A 20,664-nucleotide genomic window follows, 5' to 3' on the forward strand; every position below is an offset into this window, starting at 1 on the left:
TATGCTACTTAATTGTTTTTCATTTACTTCTACATCGTTCAAACAGCTCAACTAGCTTATTCCAATGAGCGCCCTTTAAATCAAACTTAAATTTATTTTCATATTAGCATATTTTTTGTTGTTTTTTTTTAATATTTTGTGTACAATACACATAATCCGCAAAACAATCCGCATAAATTTAAGCCCCACAAAATGTTCACAGAATGTTTGGTTACATTAAAGTGCCTTCGTTTTTTCTTTAGATTAAAAGCATGAGCAGTATTCTTACACCATTTTTAGCAAATTTGTAGGCATGAATAGACATAATTGGCTCTCAATTTCATGCTTGTTTTTTTGACAGGCCTCAGTGAGAATTGATTGGTTGCCAATTATAGCCATCAAATCACAGTGGGAATAGTTCTTACTTACCTCGCGTCTTTTTTGAAGCCTCCTTCCATTTTCACCAGGCGCGTATAACATATTCACAAATCGATTTTTGCACTCAGCAACTAATTTAATAAATTGCATTTTCAACAATATTTGCACTGTTTTCAAATATTAGTGTCGAGGCTGTAAATTTTATTTAGCTTCAAAGTAGGGATCACGCTGCTTTAAATTTTACAAAAACTTAAGGTAAAAAACTACCTCAATCCTACTGACATAATTTTACTGAACTTGAAAAGATTTTGCGCAAATACTGCTGCTGTTGTTAATTTCCTATGAATCTTTCATGTCACCACAAAACAATTGTCTACTTAGCTTTTAATTTTTGACTTCTCGACAACAAAGAGCGTCAACTGAGTCTGCGCATCCATAGCTTATAAAGTTATTTGCAACAACGCAAAAATAAGTCATAATCAAAAGTTGAAACTTCAGAAAATAATTAGAGAATTTAAATAACTAGCTGTCTAGGATGCACACTAAACAGTTTTTGTTATTTAAAAGAAAACTAGAGAGGAGTAATATATTGAAGAATTGCATTTTTTTTTGTTAAAATTTAGTCGCAAATTTTTGTTTAAAAAATCAACAGGATTAAAAATTTTTTAACATAATGTCAAAAATTTGCTGTAAAATTACTAATTTTTGAGGCTGAAACTTATCATGAAACTTGAACACGTTTACAGCAAAAACAACATAATTAAGCAACTATATTTTCTCACTGGAACTGTAATTTTTAGAAACAATATTTACAAAAAAAATTTCTTTGTTGTACGCATTTGCTTTGAATCTCAAGTAAACTAAAAACTGATTATTGAGAACAACAAATACCAATAAAAAGTGTATGGACCCCCAAATAGTCCAATAAGTTAAGTTTATGCCCCTGCTCTCGATTACAATCCACTATCAACATAGATGATACAAAATTTGAAGATATCAGTGCTTATTTTGCTCTATAGTTAGATTAGTTATAATTGCTCCATTGGACAAAAATAGCTAGAAATAAAGACAGATCTGCATTGTCCATTTAAAAGTGGCTTACAGTCCCCCACAGCCCCCTTTGATCAGTTCGAAAAGATCATTTCCAGATATCAAAAAATGTCTGAAAAGCGGCTTTTTGGAATACGGTTTGAAACCAGTAATAAACATGCCTCAGAAGTTTCCTAGTTAGGTATACGACCATAATATCAACAAATGAAGAAATGAAGAAAATTGTAAAACAACGACATTAAAATTGGTGTATGTTTTGTCAAACGTACATTTTGAATAAAAAATTTTTGCTCATAAAAGTACTTTGTTAACGGTTATTTTAAGAAGAAAAAATGCTGATTACAAACAAGCGTTCTAAAAAAAGTTCTGTTCTAGCAGACAATTTTTAACTGTACCTTCAAATTTTTCAGCAGTAAGAAAGATTTCATTTGTTTCATTGTTCCGATGTGTTTTTTTTCTGTAAACATTATCACTAAAATTTACTGCACCTTTAAGTTATTAAAAACGCAAAAACCTTGAACATATTTTTTAGTACAATTTGTTCAACTTTAAGAAAAAAAATACGATGCAGTTGTTACTGAGGTTTTCGGTCTTCGAGTTTTTAATAACATTTCAACATTTCAAGCTAAGAAATATCAATTTTCCACACTTTGCTTGCGGAGGTTGTTCGGAGAAGGTACTTCTATATTTTTTCGATTGTCGGGAGGTCTGGTGATTTTTGATGAGAAGTTTTTGAAATCAGTTTCTTTGAACACAATGTTTGAAGAGTTTTACAACTTTTTATTTATGACATGGAGACAAGCTTAGACATGCAGACATAATGCTTAGACTTTTTTTGGTTCTGAAAAGTAGCCTTTTGGGCCTCAATTTTAATTTCCAAATGGGCAAAAAAAGCAAGAACTCAATGAGCGGAGAAAAATTTCAGTTCCTAAGTTTGATCACTGGATAAAAAATTGTTTCAAAACTTCTACTTCTATTGGTCAACTAATGTGTGTTTATACAGAAACAATTTTGACCAATTTAAAGCGAAATACCATCCATAATTTTTTCCGAAGTAAAAGGGCTAATATTATGACTCAAAAAGCAATGGATTAAAGTTTCAATATTTTAAAAGAGACCGTCACCCAATTTTTTTTGTTTTCACACCCTTATAGGTTTCCGTTGATTTTTGTTTGAAAATTGTTAGGATTTTGATAAGACGTACTATCATTCTAGAAGCCAAAAACTACCAAAGTAAAAGAATACCCGTATCTTCTTAATTCTATCAATAATTTTAAGTGCAATCACATATGCTTAGAAAATTTAAAAGCTTCAATGTGAAAAAACATGATGGTAATTTTTTATCAGCCGTATTTTTCTCTGATCATTATTTTGCCATAAAAAATATGTAACACTCTCTTCCGTTGACAGAAAAGATTACGTTAACAAAACTAACACCGGAACTATTCAATGTGAAGAAAATGAAAGAAAAAAGTAAAAAAAAATGTAGAGAGAAATTTGATTATACTTTTCTCTCCAAGTGAAGTGGGTGAGAAAAATTGGATAGATTCCAAAATTACGCTTCCGGGATCTATATTTTTGTCAAATTATATCCGACAAAATAAACAAATGTCTATTATAGAGGCGTTATCTTAAATGAAATTTTCAAAAGATAAGTTATCAATGATGCTCTTTTAGCATACTACTAGGCAAACCCGAACTTTTGTGTAACAAATACCGTCTGTCTGCTAATGTTGCTTTTTCATTCGAAATGAGTCATCTTACTAACTTTTGAGCTTTTTCAATGTCAGGGGAAAAAAACAAAAGTTTGACATAAATCACCCCCCCCCCCCCCCCCCCCCCCACCATCAGAGTTTTTATGACTCCCATTTACGAATCGGCGCCTGGGGCGTAAAAGCTATGTGCAATCTAAGATACTAAAGAAGGGGGTGGGGTGGGGGGGGGGGGGTTTAGATCCAAAGTTTGGACCCCAGAGCATACTTTAAAAAACCAGAGCGGAAATTTCCTACATGTCACCGTCTACTGCAAACAAAACAACATAAAAATATTTCATTATACCATCATAAACATTGGAAGCACTCTATTGGCCGTACAATTTGTTTATTTGCTTTTTTCTTTCGCTATTTCCTTTAAATTATTTCTTCCAAAAGTAGAACAATTTTCAGTCCCAGTTACCAAAATGGCCCAGAAATTTATCTTATGGTGTTCGATTTATATACTGCTTACTGTTGTCATAACTTTACAAATGACAAATTCGGGAGCTTTCGCGATCGCGAGAGGACTTGAAAAACGTCGGAGTTATCATGCGTTAATGGGATATCGTTCGTCACCGCACGATTTTGGAAACAGTGGTCGTTACAATGGCGGGGTTAAACGAAGCAACAAATTGCCGAGTGTTGTTTACTCGTCACGTCAACGGTAGCACTGAAAAGAGTTCAAACTAAATTTTCATCAAAACGGAAATGAGGCACTGATTAGAGCATTTCAACGATTCCAACGAAATTTTGGGCTAAAATTGGAGCAGTGCCAAAATACCAACAATTCCAAATACAGCTATTTTGACAAAGTTAAAATTCCAGCAAAAATTCCTACGAAGACTTCAAAAATTCCACTATTTGGAAAATTCCAACCAGAATATGAATAGTAATTTTTAGAATTTTGTATGCGCTCATTTTTCATGACATATTGCATGATAGTATAGATGTCAATGATGAATAAATTAAGATAAAGAAAGAATCAGTTTTTTATGTTTCCTCCATACTGGTTAGCCACAAAAGAACCAACATAAAACTTTGGTTTCACTGAAAATTTTTGTCTAATAAAAAATTACTCCCCTAGTAAAAATTCACTGTTTGAGGCAATGTTACTAGGTTTGCATTTGTGTTAAACATTTGAGAGAGAAAAGATGTGAATAAACTATGATCATGTGACAACTTTCTTTAACTGTGAAACATGAATGGAACTCATCAACTTTACATTGGGATTTCTCGTAAAGGAACATTTCGTTTTACTTAAATCCTATAGGTAGATGAGAGGATTAGTGTAGAGAATCAATAGTGTAAAAGATGTTTACGGAAATTGATTTTAAATTTGAGCAATGTTGCCCCAAAAATTGAATTTTTACTTCGTGAAATAAGGTGGTGCTAATTTACTTTGGCCGTTCACTATAGCTTTTTATACCATGCAATTTTAGCATTAACTTATAACTTTATTATTATACCTAACTCAGAAGTAGACGAGGCAAAGGAAATATTTTAAGGTCTTTAAGGTTTATTTTATGGTAATTAAATTGCCTTCATTCAGTGTGTTGTTGTCCCGAGACGAAAAATGATGTTTATTCTGGCAACATTTTTCTTTTCATTTGTGGGAAAAATTGCCATCAAAATTAAACGACAGATGATCTCAAGCTAAACGAATGGCTGAAACTATACTAAGCAGATGTCAAAAATACCATCAAAATTCAAAACTTTTAGCACAAAATTTTAAAAACTTATAATTTGTAATTTTCACAACGGACACAACAGTTACCAATTGTCAAACAAAGCAGAACAGTGGCCAATTGTAAGTAGACAAGATAAGAATCAGACGAGAAAACGAACGAGAAAAACGAACTTTGTTGAAACTAAAAAGAAGAATGAAATAATTTTCTTCAGACATGAAAATCTTTGCAAAAAATGTTAGAGACATTGAAGAACCAAAGTTTCAAAAACGTGGAATAATTCATTAAATATTAAACAAATAGCTAGACAATTCATTGAAACTTAACCGTTTTTGACGGAAAAATAGTTCAATGTAGAATGAGTGAGAGAGAGAGAGAGAGAATGTGAGTATGTGCGTGTGCGTGCGTGTGTGTGTGTGTGTGTGTGTGTGTGTGTGTGTGTAATGAAACTGTAATGAAACTGTAATGAAACTGCAATGAAACTGTAATTTTTTAGGCGCTTTAGTACAAAAAAACTCTAGTTGTTGAATTTTTAGTTGAATAATTTCCATAAATAGGCAATATGAAACAGTTGCTTTTGCTTAAGAAAATATGAAAAAAAAAATTAAACGCACATTAATCTAAAAGTTTCATAGCAGAAGTAAAAACAGTAAAATGTGTTATCTGCTTGAAAAACTCAGTTTTATGCTTCGATTGGTAACAACAAGAGTTAAATGTTTAAATTTCCTCTCAAAATAAATATTACCACAATGTTTATGAAAAACTATAATTTATTAATTAGTACTATTTTATCTTTTATATCGGAAGCATTGAGAACATATCTCTGCTTTGAGCATAAGTAACTATCTTTTTATCTAATTGCTGTGCTATTACCATTGCAAAAATGAACGCTGTTGATACTCACTCACCCACTCACTCATTCGCCTACTCACGGCTTTAAGCTTTAAGGAAAATCGGGGGGTGGGGAGTCTCGTAAATTCGTAAATAGAAAACTGTTGCTAGCAAAAAAATCAATTCAGTTGTGAATAACAGGCAAATACTTTTAATTTATTATTTTGATGATTGTTCTGTTCACTGCTTTAATCAAAACGTTTTTTTTTTCATACAAAAACAGAAACTTTGTCCGACAAAATGTTACAATTTCATGAAAATTTGTGTAAGCCCAGGTTGAGGTTCCAGATGGAAAGTCGACGTGTCCAGACGGACAGTGTCTATGCCCAGACCGTCCCAGACGGAAAGTACCTACGTCCAGATTTTCGTGCGCTCATGTTCTGACTTTCGTGCGTTCATCATCCCATTTGTGTGTTTATGTCCAGACTTTCGTGCGTTCTTCCGGGTTTCCAGACTGTAAATTTGAACGCACGACACCCCCTTGTGCGTTCATTTCGGTCTGGACATATCGATTTTCCGTCTGAGACCTCTACCTTGGACGTTGATATTTAAACAGCGTTTTTGGATCATGAAGTTTGAAGCCAGTCATCAAAACCGTTGCTTATTTTCCGCTTGTACTTTCCAAATCCAGGCCTGAATTTGAAATGAACATCGTTTTGAGATCCTATTGGCGCTCTTTGCTCGACCTCTTCTGGCCAAAACTCTTCATCCCCTAGCGCATGCTTTTTTGAAATAAGAGCAACAATTAGAAACATTAGGACACGCAAACGAAAGTTCGAAAACATTTTGTCGTCTAAAAATTAACACAAAATCTTCACAATGTTATAAGACCGTTCGAGTTTGCCAGTTTCTGATAAATGTAGAATTTCTTAAACTCAAACTTGGAATAATTTTAAATTGTCCGGATTGTAAATTTGATTTTAAAGAAATCGGGGGTAAACAAATCGTAAATTTGAGAAAACGAAATAAGATATAAGAAAGCCAAAACCAATTTTCAAGACCAACTTTTAAGTATTTCAGAATCTTCATTAATGCAAAATAACAGCACTGTGGAAGTAATCAAGACACCGTATTGAAGAGTTTCAAGCTCTAAAATTTTTATTTAATTCATGAAAAACCGTCCTTAAAAGGGAAATAAAAAACTGTTCACGCTCCCTTTTTGGTTTAATCTTTTGTTTTTGATACTGTTTAAATATTTTCTTAAGTTGTGTTGATTGTCATGATGGCCGCTGGATTTCACTTAAATTTTAAAGGGTTTTAATTGCAAAACTTTTTCGAAAATCTTGAACCTTCAAGAATAGTTGAAAAACTTCACAAAAATATCTTGTGAAAAATTAGTTTCTTAGTTCCGTTTTCACATTGAGCAGAGCTAACTTCTTTTATTAAACATGACCAAACTTTGCGATTTGGTTACTTATAAATTCTTTAGATTTGTGCTTGAAAATTCTTGAGCTCAATCTAGCGCTTCTTTTTCCGCTTGAATTTTGAACACTTTCTATTAAGCTCAAAGTATGCGTAAGATCTGACTTAAGAACTGTGACAAGATCGCAATAAGATCTTCTAAATATCTCTCCTGTAGTATTTGTTCGAGCTCTTATAAAAAAAATTATGTCACGAAAAGTTCTATAATGATACGTCTTGAGATTTTCACGTAGTGCCTGAATTGGTTAAATAATTGATCACAAAAGTTCAAACAAACAGAGCAGAAAAGAGTCATTAGAATATAATTTTGAGGTAGTTTTTCGGGAGCAACTAATATTTACCTACCATGTTGTTGCTGGATTATCTATTTAACCTGATTGGTCTGTCGCTTGGTCCGCACCCCGAAGTAAGGTCTCCTCGGCGGTTACGGTGATTGGCATACTTAGAGACTTGTAAAAATCTTAGAGAAATTCCCAGTGACGTAATACGGGTGTTATCAGATTTTCAAGGTTTGTCAAGACAAAAAGTCACAACCGTCAGACGAAAAGTTGTTGTAAAATAAAGAAATTAAACAAGGAGACTCGGTAATCTGCGCTTGCATATAATTGTACTGACTTCTATCGTCCACTTTTTTGTCTTAATTGTCTACCAAATGAGAGAAAGATCGAACACTTTCAAAAATTCAAACATTGTTCAAAAACAAATGGTGTTCGAATAAAAAAACTGTTTCAACCTCAATTTAAAAAGAATACTTAAAGCAAAGCTAATTTATCATAAAAAACCTGAACTATAGAAATCAAAAGGTACTAGAAAATGGGGCAAGTACTCAATGAGACTCGTTAATAGGTAGAGTAAACGAACAAAAAGAGCAAAGTTAACATACGCTGCAAAACCAACATTTTCAAATAAAGAAAATAATTAGATATCACCTGTCATTATCCATAAAATCTAAGTCCAGGAACACAAACGTCAAAAATAGACGAAAAACAAAATTTCAGTTATATTGTGCAAGAAAGTGGTGGTGTCAAAGCCGTTCAAATCATGATCTATACAGTAAAAACAAGATATAATCAATTTGGCATTCCCTGAACACCAATAGTTTGACATTTGATCACTGAATAAGGAGACTAATGAACAAGTAGAAATAAAAAAAAACAAAAGAAGCAAAGTTAAAAAAATTTTTTTTCGAAAACAAGTAATTTCAAAGCCATAAGAATATTAGATACTAACTGAAGTCAATGAATAAATTCTTTTATTTCTTCCAAATTATTGAGATGTATCAATATTCCAAACATGTCATACGGCTTTTAGAGAAAGAACGACAAATAAAGATAAAAAAATCAAAAATTAAAAACAAATTTTTTTGAGAACCGGTTTTTGAAGCCGTCACAACAATAAACGATGCACTAAAAGCATTAGAGGTCTTCAATTGTTCCTGTTCTATTAAACTCGGAAAAATAGATATGCGACCTGTAATTAATGAGACTAGGTAAGGAATACACAAAAAAGATCAAACTACAAAGATAAGTTCATTTGACTTCGAAGTCATGGAAAACTTTAGCTATCAATTGAAATCAGCTCAAAAATTTCTTTTTGACCAAAAGAAAACATATGTTTGCATTTGCGGTCAAATCATGGGAACTGAACAATGATTTTGACGATAATAGAATTCGCATCAAAATCGGTCAAATTAAGGGTTTAATTGGTTTCATAAATAAATGGTGTAGGAACAAAAAATGTTTCTACCTCAATTTAAAAAGAATGATTAAAGCAATGCCAAAATAGCCTAAAAAACCTTATCTATAGAAACAAAAAAAGGATTAGAAAATGGGGCAAGTACTTAATGACACTCCCTAATAGGTAGAGAAAAAGAACAGAAACAGCAAAGTCAATACATAAGCTTCTTTTTTTGCAAAAGCAATAATTTCAGATAATGAAAACAATTAGATATCAACTTTCATTATCCATAAAATCTAAGTCCAGGGGCATAAACGGAAATAGACGAATAACTTAAATTTCAATTATGTTGTGCAAGAAAGTGGTGTCGAAACCGTTAAAATCATTATATATTCATCAAAAAAGATATAATCAATTGCGCATTCTCTGAACACCAATAGTTTGACTCCTGAATATATGTGTGTGTTTGCGGTAAATCATCAGAATTGAACAATGATATTGAAAATAACGGAATTGGCATTGAAATGGGTCAAATTAGGGGTTAAAAAATTGAACTAAACAGAACAACTATGGGATTTTACTGCATATAATTCAAGTATAACCTACCCCTGTTTTTTGAACTAAAATGAACACAATGTGAGATTTTGATAGAAACATATTAACTAACACTTAAAAATTTCTCTGGTTAAGAAGTATCAACAATATTTTTACTGGTCACGAATAGCTAGTTATAAACAATAGTTTAAGGTGTTTTCGAATAGCAGTTTAAAAATCGTCAAAAATCAAATCTTCGCCCAACGAAAGTGAGGGTAAGTTCTCCGTGTTCGTATCGCGCTGATGGTATAGTATTCGGATTTGTTGGGCGGTTGGTGATACTTCACCAATGGTTGAGGAGAAGCTACTATGTGATTGTTTTTGGTTCAAGGTGTCTGGAAATGTTCCTCCAATCAAAAGTGCTGGAACAGAGTTGTGCTGGAAGTTTTCAACGTTTTTAGCAAGCGTTTGTCTGTTCAATTTTGGCGAAGATGATATATACTCAGTAATACCAAAAAAACGAAATACGTCCTTTATGGCCACTGGACCTCGTAGTCATCAAGCTTTTTGTGTTTTACTTTCCCATCTCCTTACTGTTTTCGGGCGAAATATTTATTGCTTGGATTATTTTTTCTCGGCTTTTTTATTTCGGTGTCCCTCTTAATCGGCAGAAACTTTAAAGAAAATTTTTGCCTTCCGCTGATTCCAAATTTTACGTGAGCGCTATCATTGATGAAAAGTGCCAATTTTCCGGGAACTTTTATCTGCAAAATTGAGTGGTTTCTATCTTCGATCGTGGAACCAGCTGCCAATTGTTCATAGAGGTCTTCCACAATCTTTCGCCTCTAACCTGTTAGGTTTTGTGCTAGCTTCGCGTGCATCGCTTTTTCTGTTTGTGGGATTTGCCGGTATGCTTTGGTTGATCAGATGAATTAAGATTCCGCGTCCGTTGTTCTTTTTCTGCCTCTCGTTTATGTGCGTCTCATGTTGCACTAATCATACCACGCTCTTTTTTTAAAAAATCACTGCAACAACTTTTTGCCAAAATTTTTTGCGCGGATTTGCTTCGGACAGCGCAGTTCCTTCATCTGAGAAGTTTTTTTATTTCTCATATAAGAGATTTGACGAATTTGGGGCCATGGATACATTTCTTAACGGGGTGTTAATTGATCTACCAAAGGGTGCTTCGAAAGGCAAACCTATATTGTTTTTTGGTTGCTTATGCGAAGCTGGTATATTGCAGATTTTGAAGCAGCTTTCAAGTTAAGTGAGTTTGTTGATGACTTTTTTTAGAATGTATGCAGAGGACATTTACTTGTTTGAATAAAGCGTTCCTCTAAACCCATAGTGCAGTCAACACCAACAAGAAATTCAATGGTGACAAAACTTTGCAAATTCAGCAAGCTTTCATTTGACTTCTAATCAAACATCATGCTTGATTAAGTCTGATAGTACGAGGAACTCCTCTATTCAGATACTTGTATCTAGAAATTCAGTTTCTTTTTGGCTAATTGCACCATCAAATAATTTGGCTGCAGTGTAATTTGAGAGTTGTTATTTACATATAAAAACACTTTTCATGTCGTTTTGCATTGATCATGCTTCTTTAAGACTAAATTAGGATTTTCTGAATTGGTTCATTACTTGCTTTATGTGGTTTGAATTGCATAGCGGGAATAATATGCATGAGGTTCTTACCAATTGCAGTGCATGGTTTGTATTCAACTGATTGATCAACATACCTCATGATCCCGGTGACTTTTTGTAGGTCATGGCGTTCAAGATAGCAACTTTCTCGTCCAGGCAAACGCAACCCCATTTGATGTTCAAGTCTGTACAAGGTGAATTAACTATGCATTTGTATTCTAAAGTCGGCTTTCGTTATTTGTGAGCATGTATTCTCGCGCCGAATAATGTACCGCGTCTTCAACAACCAGCGCAGAAAAAAGTAATTTACTGAAGACCCTGTTGATAATGTTGAATTTTCTGTTGTGTGGTCGATTAGCTAGGGGAGAGCTTTGATTTGACCATTTAGTTGGAACAAATTATTTCGGTTAGATAGAAGCGACTAATTTCAAGATGTTGTCTGGGCATAAAGCGCTATATTTAATTTTGACTGGCAATCTTACGAAATATGTGTGAATTTTGAAAGAATTGGCGCGAAGTCAGCAAAATTTATGGGATTATCTTACCTAACAAAGGCACGTGCATAATTTGAACAGAGGTTGATAAATTAGAATAAATTTGAGTTGAGAGTAATGTATTTCATTGTTCTTGAAGTGCAAATGTTTCATATTGAAAAATAAATAAAATGTAATTTGTTCCCCAGACGAACTCCAACGGTTATCTTGTAAGATCTTGCAAGATTCTTGCAAATAACGTTTATCTTGCAAGATCTTGCAAGACTCTTGCAAACAACGTTTATCTTGCAAGATGCAAGATCCGGACGTTTATCTTGCAAGAATCTTGCAAGATCTTGCAAGATAACCGTCATAAAAATTTAGTAGTTTTAAACTTGAAAACAATCAGAAACGTTGATTTAACGTTTTGTGTAGCGATAAAACAACGTTTTTATTGATTGAATATGTACATGGCGAAAAAAGTCTTTTCACTGATTCCAGGCACATTTCAATAGTTGTTTTTTTTACTTATATTGCCTACACCAAGTGTGACTAGTGTATAGGGCACGAAAACATGTAGCAATATAGCCTCCAGGGACTTCCAGTTTGGTGTTTATGATGTTTTGTACGATTTTTTTTTCTTGATATGAGACTTTTCACTCACTCCTGTCACATTGAATTACAAATAGTGTTTAAATACCATGAAAATTAATTGAAAGTAGTGCGATGAATTGGACCACACTTGTATGGGAGGCAGAAAAGCCGATATTACTATTTGCATAGCGATAAAATAACGTTTTTTGTTGATTTAATGTGTACATGGCGAAAATCGTAAAATGTCAATTTGGTAAGCCTTCCGATCCATTTAAAAAGCGTTCTATAGCAGAACAGCACTCCTACTGAGGGTAACCCACAGTTAAACTTTAAAAAATTGAGTCAAGAAATTTTTTGCCTTAAACCAATTTTTCTCTCGGGCCTAAACAGAAAGTTTCATATGTACTTTACCGGCGATAACGTATTTGAAAGACCGGTTTCAAAAAAAATTATTCAATAGTTGTTTTTTACTTATATTGCCTACACCAAGTGTGACTAGTGTATTGGGCACGAAAACATGTAGCAATATAGCCTCCAGGGACTTCCAGTTTGGTGTTTATGATGTTTTGTACGATTTTTTTTCTTGAAATGAGACTTTTCACTCACTCCTGTCACATTGAATTACAAATAGTGTTTAAATACCATGAAAATTAATTAACAGTAGTGCGATGAATTGGACCACACTTGTATGGGAGGCAGAAAAGCCGATATTATTTTTTGCATAGCGATAAAATAACGTTTTTTGTTGATTTAATGTGTACCTGGCGAAAATCGTAAAATGTCAATTTGGTAAGCCTTCCGATCCATTTAAAAAGCGTTCTATAGCAGAACAGCACTCCTACTGAGGGTAACCCACAGTTAAACTTTAAAAAATTGAGTCAAAAAATTTTTTGCCTTAAACCAATTTTTCTCTCGGGCCTAAACAGAAAGTTTCATATGTACTTTACCGGCGATAACGTATTTGAAAGACCGGTTTGAAAGAAAATTATTCAATAGTTGTTTTTTTTACTTATATTGCCTACACCAAGTGTGACTAGTGTATTGGGCACGAAAACATGTAGCAATATAGCCTCCAGGGACTTCCAGTTTGGTGTTTATGATGTTTTGTACGATTTTTTTTCTTGATATGAGACTTTTCACTCACTCCTGTCACATTGAATTACAAATAGTGTTTAAATACCATGAAAATTAATTGACAGTAGTGCGATGAATTGGACCACACTTGTATGGGAGGCAGAAAAGCCGATATTACTTTTTGCATAGCGATAAAATAACGTTTTTTGTTGATTTAATGTGTACATGGCGAAAATCGTAAAATGTCAATTTGGTAAGCCTTCCGATCCATTTAAAAAGCGTTCTATAGCAGAACAGCACTCCTACTGAGGGTAACCCACAGTTAAACTTTAAAAAATTGAGTCAAAAAATTTTTTGCCTTAAACCAATTTTTCTCTCGGGCCTAAACAGAAAGTTTCATATGTACTTTACCGGCGATAACGTATTTGAAAGACCGGTTTCAAAAAAAATTATTCAATAGTTGTTTTTTTTACTTATATTGCCTACACCAAGTGTGACTAGTGTATTGGGCACGAAAACATGTAGCAATATAGCCTCCAGGGACTTCCAGTTTGGTGTTTATGATGTTTTGTACGATTTTTTTTCTTGATATGAGACTTTTCACTCACTCCTGTCACATTGAATTACAAATAGTGTTTAAATACCATGAAAATTAATTGACAGTAGTGCGATGAATTGGACCACACTTGTATGGGAGGCAGAAAAGCCGATATTACCTTTTGCATAGCGATAAAATAACGTTTTTTGTTGATTTAATGTGTACATGGCGAAAATCGTAAAATGTCAATTTGGTAAGCCTTCCGATCCATTTAAAAAACGTTCTATAGCAGAACAGCACTCCTACTGAGGGTAACCCACAGTTAAACTTTAAAAAATTGAGTCAAAAAATTTTTTGCCTTAAACCAATTTTTCTCTCGGGCCTAAACAGAAAGTTTCATATGTACTTTACCGGCGATAACGTATTTGAAAGACCGGTTTCAAAAAAAATTATTCAATAGTTGTTTTCTTTACTTATATTGCCTACACCAATTATGACTAGTGTATTGGGCACGAAAACATGTAGAAATATAGCCTCCAGGGACTTCCAGTTTGGTGTTTATGATGTTTTGTACCATTTTTTTTCCTGAAATGAGACTTTTCACTCACTCCTGTCACATTGAATTACAAATAGTGTATAAATACCATGAAAATTAATTAACAGTAGTGCGATGAATTGGACCACACTTATATGGGAGGCAGAAAAGCTGATATTACTTTTTGCATAGCGATAAAATAACGTTTTTTGTTGATTTAATGTGTACATGGCGAAAATCGTAAAATGTCAATTTGGTAAGCCTTCCGATCCATTTAAAAAGCGTTCTATAGCAGAACAGCACTCCTACTGAGGGTAACCCACAGTTGAACTTTAAAAATTTGAGTCAAAAAATTTTTTGCCTTACACCAATTTTTCTCTCGGGCCTAAACAGAAATTTCATATGTACTTTACCGACGATAACGTATTTGAAAGACCGGTTTCAAAAAAAATTATTCAATAGTTGTTTTTTTACTTATATTGCCTACACCAAGTATGACTAGTGTATTGGGCTCGAAAACATGTAGCAATATAGCCTCCAGGGACTTCCAGTTTGGTGTTTATGATGTTTTGTACCATTTTTTTTCCTGAAATGAGACTTTTCACTCACTCCTGTCACATTGAATTACAAATAGTGTATAAATACCATGAAAATTAATTAACAGTAGTGCGATGAATTGGACCACACTTGTATGGGAGGCAGAAAAGCTGATATTACTTTTTGCATAGCGATAAAATAACGTTTTTTGTTGATTTAATGTGTACATGGCGAAAATCGTAAAATGTCAATTTGGTAAGCCTTCCGATCCATTTAAAAAGCGTTCTATAGCAGAACAGCACTCCTACTGAGGGTAACCCACAGTTAAACTTTAAAAAATTGAGTCAAAAAATTTTTTGCCTTAAACCAATTTTTCTCTCGGGCCTAAACAGAAAGTTTCATATGTACTTTACCGGCGATAACGTATTTGAAAGATCGGTTTCAAAAAAAACTATTCAATAGTTGTTTTTTTACTTATATTGCCTACACCAAGTGTGACTAGTGTATCGGGCACAAAAACATGTAGCAATATAGCCTCCAGGGACTTCCAGTTTGGTGTTTATGATGTTTTGTACGATTTTTTTTTCTTGATATGAGACTTTTCACTCACTCCTGTCACACTGAATTACAAATAGTGTTTAAATACCATGAAAATCAATTAACTGTAGTGCGATGAATTGGACCACACTTGTATGGGAGGCAGAAAAGCTGATATTACCTTTTGCATAGCGATAAAATAACGTTTTTTGTTGATTTAATGTGTACATGGCGAAAATCGTAAAATGTCAATTTGGTAAGCCTTCCGATCCATTTAAAAAGCGTTCTATAGCAGAACAGCACTCCTATTGAGGGTAACCCACAGTTAAACTTTAAAAAATTGAGTCAAAAATTTTTTTGCCTTCAACCATTTTTTCTCTCGGGCCTAAACAGAAAGTTTCATATGTACTTTACCGGCGATAACGTATTTGAAAGACCGGTTGCAAAAAAAACTATTCAATAGTTGTTTTTTTTACTTATATTGCCTACACCAAGTGTGACTAGTGTATTGGGCACGAAAACATGTAGCAATATAGCCTCCAGGGACTTCCAGTTTGGTGTTTATGATGTTTTGTACGATTTTTTTTTCTTGATATGAGACTTTTCACTCACTCCTGTCACATTGAATTACAAATAGTGTTTAAATACCATGAAAATTAATTGAAAGTAGTGCGATGAATTGGACCACACTTGTATGGGAGGCAGAAAAGCCGATATTACTTTTTGCATAGCGATAAAATAACGTTTTTTGTTGATTTAATGTGTACATGGCGAAAATCGTAAAATGTCAATTTGGTAAGCCTTCCGATCCATTTAAAAAGCGTTCTATAGCAGAACAGCACTCCTACTGAGGGTAACCCACAGTTAAACTTAAAAAAAATGAGTCAAAAAATTTTTTGCTTTAAACCAATTTTTCTCTCGGGCCTAAACAGAAAGTTTCATATGTACTTTACCGGCGATAACGTATTTGAAAGACCGGTTTCAAAAAAAATTATTCAATAGTTGTTTTTTTACTTATATTGCCTACACCAAGTGTGACTAGTGTATTGGGCACGAAAACATGTAGCAATATAGCCTCCAGGGACTTCCAGTTTGGTGTTTATGATGTTTTGTACGATTTTTTTTCTTGATTTGAGACTTTTCACTCACTCCTGTCACATTGAATTACAAATAGTGTTCAAATACCATGAAAATTAATTGACAGTAGTGCGATGAATTGGACCACACTTGTATGGGAGGCAGAAAAGCCTATATTACTTTTTGCATAGCGATAAAATAACGTTTTTTGTTGATTTAATGTGTACCTGGCGAAAATCGTAAAATGTCAATTTGGTAAGCCTTCCGATCCATTTAAAAAGCGTTCTATAGCAGAACAGCACTCCTACTGAGGGTAACCCACAGTTAAACTTTAAAAAACTGAGTCAAAAAATTTTTTGCCTTAAACCAATTTTTCTCTCGGGCCTAAACAGAAAGTTTCATATGTACTTTACCGGCGATAACGTATTTGAAAGACCGGTTTCAAAAAAAATTGTTCAATAGTTGTTTTTTTTTACTTCTATTGCCTACACCAAGTGTGACTAGTGTATTGGGCACGAAAACATGTAGCAATATAGCCTCCAGGGACTTCCAGTTTGGTGTTTATGATGTTTTGTACCATTTTTTTCCTGAAATGAGACTTTTCACTCACTCCTGTCACATTGAATTACAAATAGTGTATAAATACCATGAAAATTAATTAACAGTAGTGCGATGAATTGGACCACACTTGTATGGGAGGCAGAAAAGCTGATATTACTTTTTGCATAGCGATAAAATAACGTTTTTTGTTGATTTAGTGTGTACATGGCGAAAATCGTAAAATGTCAATTTGGTAAGCCTTCCGATCCATTTAAAAAGCGTCATATAGCAGAACAGCACTCCTATTGAGGGTAACCCACAGTTAAACTTTAAAAAATTGAGTCAAAAATTTTTTTGCCTTCAACCATTTTTTCTCTCGGGCCTAAACAGAAAGTTTCATATGTACTTTACCGGCGATAACGTATTTGAAAGACCGGTTTCAAAAAAAATTATTTAATAGTTGTTTTTTTTTACTTATATTGCCTATACCAAGTGTGACTAGTGTATTGGGCACGAAAACATGTTTTAATATAGCCTCCAGGGACTTCCAGTTTGGTGTTTATGATGTTTTGTACCATTTTTTTTCCTGAAATGAGACTTTTCACTCAGTCCTGTCACATTGAATTACAAATAGTGTATAAATACCATGAAAATTAATTAACAGTAGTGCGATGAATTGGACCACACTTGTATGGCAGGCAGAAAAGCTGATATTACTCTTTGCATAGCGATAAAATAACGTTTTTTGTTGATTTAATGTGTACATGTCGAAAATCGTAAAATGTCAATTTGGTAAGCCTTCCGATCCATTTAAAAAGCGTTCTATAGCAGAACACCACTCCTAATGAGGGTAACCCACTGTTAAACTTTAAAAAATTGAGTCAAAAATTTTTTTGCCTTAAACCAATTTTTCTCTCGGGCCTAAACAGAAAGTTTCATATGTACTTTACCGGCGATAACGTATTTGAAAGACCGGTTTCAAAAAAAATTATTTAATAGTTGTTTTTTTACTTATATTGCCTACACCAAGTGTGACTAGTGTATTGGGCACGAAAACATGTAGAAATATAGCCTCCAGGGACTTCCAGTTTGGTGTTTATGATGTTTTGTACCATTTTTTTCCTGAAATGAGACTTTTCACTCACTCCTGTCACATTGAATTACAAATAGTGTATAAATACCATGAAAATTAATTAACAGTAGTGCGATGAATTGGACCACACTTATATGGGAGGCAGAAAAGCTGATATTACTTTTTGCATAGCGATAAAATAACGTTTTTTGTTGATTTAATGTGTACATGGCGAAAATCGTAAAATGTCAATTTGGTAAGCCTTCCGATCCATTTAAAAAGCGTTCTATAGCAGAACAGCACTCCTACTGAGGGTAACCCACAGTTGAACTTTAAAAATTTGAGTCAAAAATTTTTTTGCCTTAAACCAATTTTTCTCTCGGGCCTAAACAGAAAGTTTCATATGTACTTTACCGGCGATAACGTATTTGAAAGACCGGTTTCAAAAAAAATTATTCAATAGTTGTTTTTTTTACTTATATTGCCTACACCAAGTATGACTAGTGTATTGGGCACGAAAACATGTAGAAATATAGCCTCCAGGGACTTCCAGTTTGGTGTTTATGATGTTTTGTACCATTTTTTTTTTCCTGAAATGAGACTTTTCACTCACTCCTGTCACTTTGAATTACAAATAGTGTATAAATACCATGAAAATTAATTAACAGTAGTGCGATGAATTGGACCACACTTGTATGGGAGGCAGAAAAGCTGATATTACTTTTTGCATAGCGATAAAATAACGTTTTTTGTTGATTTAATGTGTACATGGCGAAAATCGTAAAATGTCAATTTGGTAAGCCTTCCGATCCATTTAAAAAGCGTTCTATAGCAGAACAGCACTCCTACTGAGGGTAGCCCACAGTTGAACTTTAAAAATTTGAGTCAAAAAATTTTTTGCCTTACACCAATTTTTCTCTCGGGCCTAAACAGAAAGTTTCATATGTACTTTACCGACGATAACGTATTTGAAAGACCGGTTTCAAAAAAAATTATTCAATAGTTGTTTTTTTACTTATATTGCCTACACCAAGTATGACTAGTGTATTGGGCTCGAAAACATGTAGCAATATAGCCTCCAGGGACTTCCAGTTTGGTGTTTATGATGTTTTGTACCATTTTTTTTCCTGAAATGAGAGTTTTCACTCACTCCTGTCACATTGAATTACAAATAGTGTATAAATACCATGAAAATTACTTAACAGTAGTGCGATGAATTGGACCACACTTGTATGGGAGGCAGAAAAGCTGATATTACTTTTTGCATAGCGATAAAATAACGTTTTTTGTTGATTTAATGTGTACATGGCGAAAATCGTAAAATGTCAAATTGGTAAGCCTTCCGATCCATTTAAAAAGCGTTCTATAGCAGAACAGCACACCTACTGAGGGTAACCCACAGTTAAACTTTAAAAATTTGAGTCAAAAAATTTTTTGCCTTAAACCAATTTTTCTCTCGGGCCTAAACAGAAAGTTTCATATGTACTTTACCGGCGATAATTTATTTGAAAGACCGGTTTCAAAAAATTATTCAATAGTTGTTTTTTTTACTTATATTGCCTACACCAAGTGTGACTAGTGTATTGGGCACAAAAAGATGTAGTAATAGAGCCTCCAGGGACTTCCAGTTTGGTGTTTATGATGTTTTGTACGATTTTTTTTTCTGTATATGAGACTTTTCACTCACTCCTGTCACATTGAATTACAAATAGTGTTTAAATACCATGAAAATTAATTAACAGTAGTACGATGAATTTGACTACACTTGTATGGGAGGCAGAAAAGCTGATATTACTTTTTGCATAGCGATAAAATAACGTTTTTTGTTGATTTAATGTGTACATGGCGAAAATCGTAAAATGTCAATTTGGTAAGCCTTCCGATCCATTTAAAGAGCGTTCTATAGCAGAACAGCACTCCTACTGAGGATAACCCACAGTTAATTTTTAAAAATTTGAGTCCAAAATTTTTTTGCCTTAAACCAATTTTTCTCTCGGGCCTAAACAGAAAGTTTAATATGTACTTCACCGGCGATAACGTACTTGAAAGACCGGTTTCAAAAAAAATTTTTAAATGTTTGTTTTTTTACTTATATTGCCTACACTAAGTGTGACTAGTGTATTGGGCACGAAAACATGTAGCAATATAGCCTCCAGGGACTTCCAGTTTGGTGTTTATGATGTTTTGTACCTTTTTTGTTCCTGAAATGAGACTTTTCACTCAATCCTGTCACATTGAATTACAAATAGTGTATAAATACCATGAAAATTAATTAACAGTAGTGCGATGAATTGGACCGCACTTGTATGGGAGGCAGAAAAGCTGATATTACTTTTTGCATAGCTATATAATAACGTTTTTTGTTGATTTAATGTGTACATGGCGAAAATCGTAAAATGTCAATTTGGTAAGCCTTCCGATCCTTTTAAAAACCGTTCTATAGCAGAACAGCACTCCTACTGAGAATAACCCACAGTTAAACTTTAAAAATTTGAGTCAAAAAATTTTTTGCCTTAAACCAATTTTTCTCTCGGGCCTAAACAGAAAGTTTCATATGTACTTTACCGGCGATAACGTATTTGAAAGACCGGTTTCAAGAAAAATTATTCAATAGTTGTTTTTTTGACTTATATTGCCTACACCAAGTGTGACTAGTGTATTGGGCACGAA

General features: G+C 33.6%; 2 long non-coding RNA genes across 2 annotated transcripts; one reads left to right on the forward strand and one right to left on the reverse strand.

The window, feature by feature from the left end:
* Positions 1-419: 419 nt before the first annotated feature.
* On the forward strand, positions 420-4,143 carry LOC142345981 (uncharacterized). Its single transcript, XR_012759368.1, has 2 exons — positions 420-612; positions 3,401-4,143. It is a non-coding gene; the product is annotated as an uncharacterized LOC142345981 (long non-coding RNA).
* A 1,698-nt stretch (positions 4,144-5,841) lies between these two features.
* On the reverse strand, positions 5,842-11,677 carry LOC142345982 (uncharacterized). Its single transcript, XR_012759369.1, has 2 exons — positions 11,113-11,677; positions 5,842-6,459 (listed from the first exon to the last, which is right to left on the reverse strand). It is a non-coding gene; the product is annotated as an uncharacterized LOC142345982 (long non-coding RNA).
* Between the last annotated feature and the right edge of the window lie 8,987 nt (positions 11,678-20,664).

This window comes from Convolutriloba macropyga, chromosome 9, assembly GCF_964194025.1.
Source record: "Convolutriloba macropyga chromosome 9, txConMacr16.3, whole genome shotgun sequence".
Lineage (NCBI taxonomy): Eukaryota > Metazoa > Xenacoelomorpha > Acoela > Convolutidae > Convolutriloba > Convolutriloba macropyga.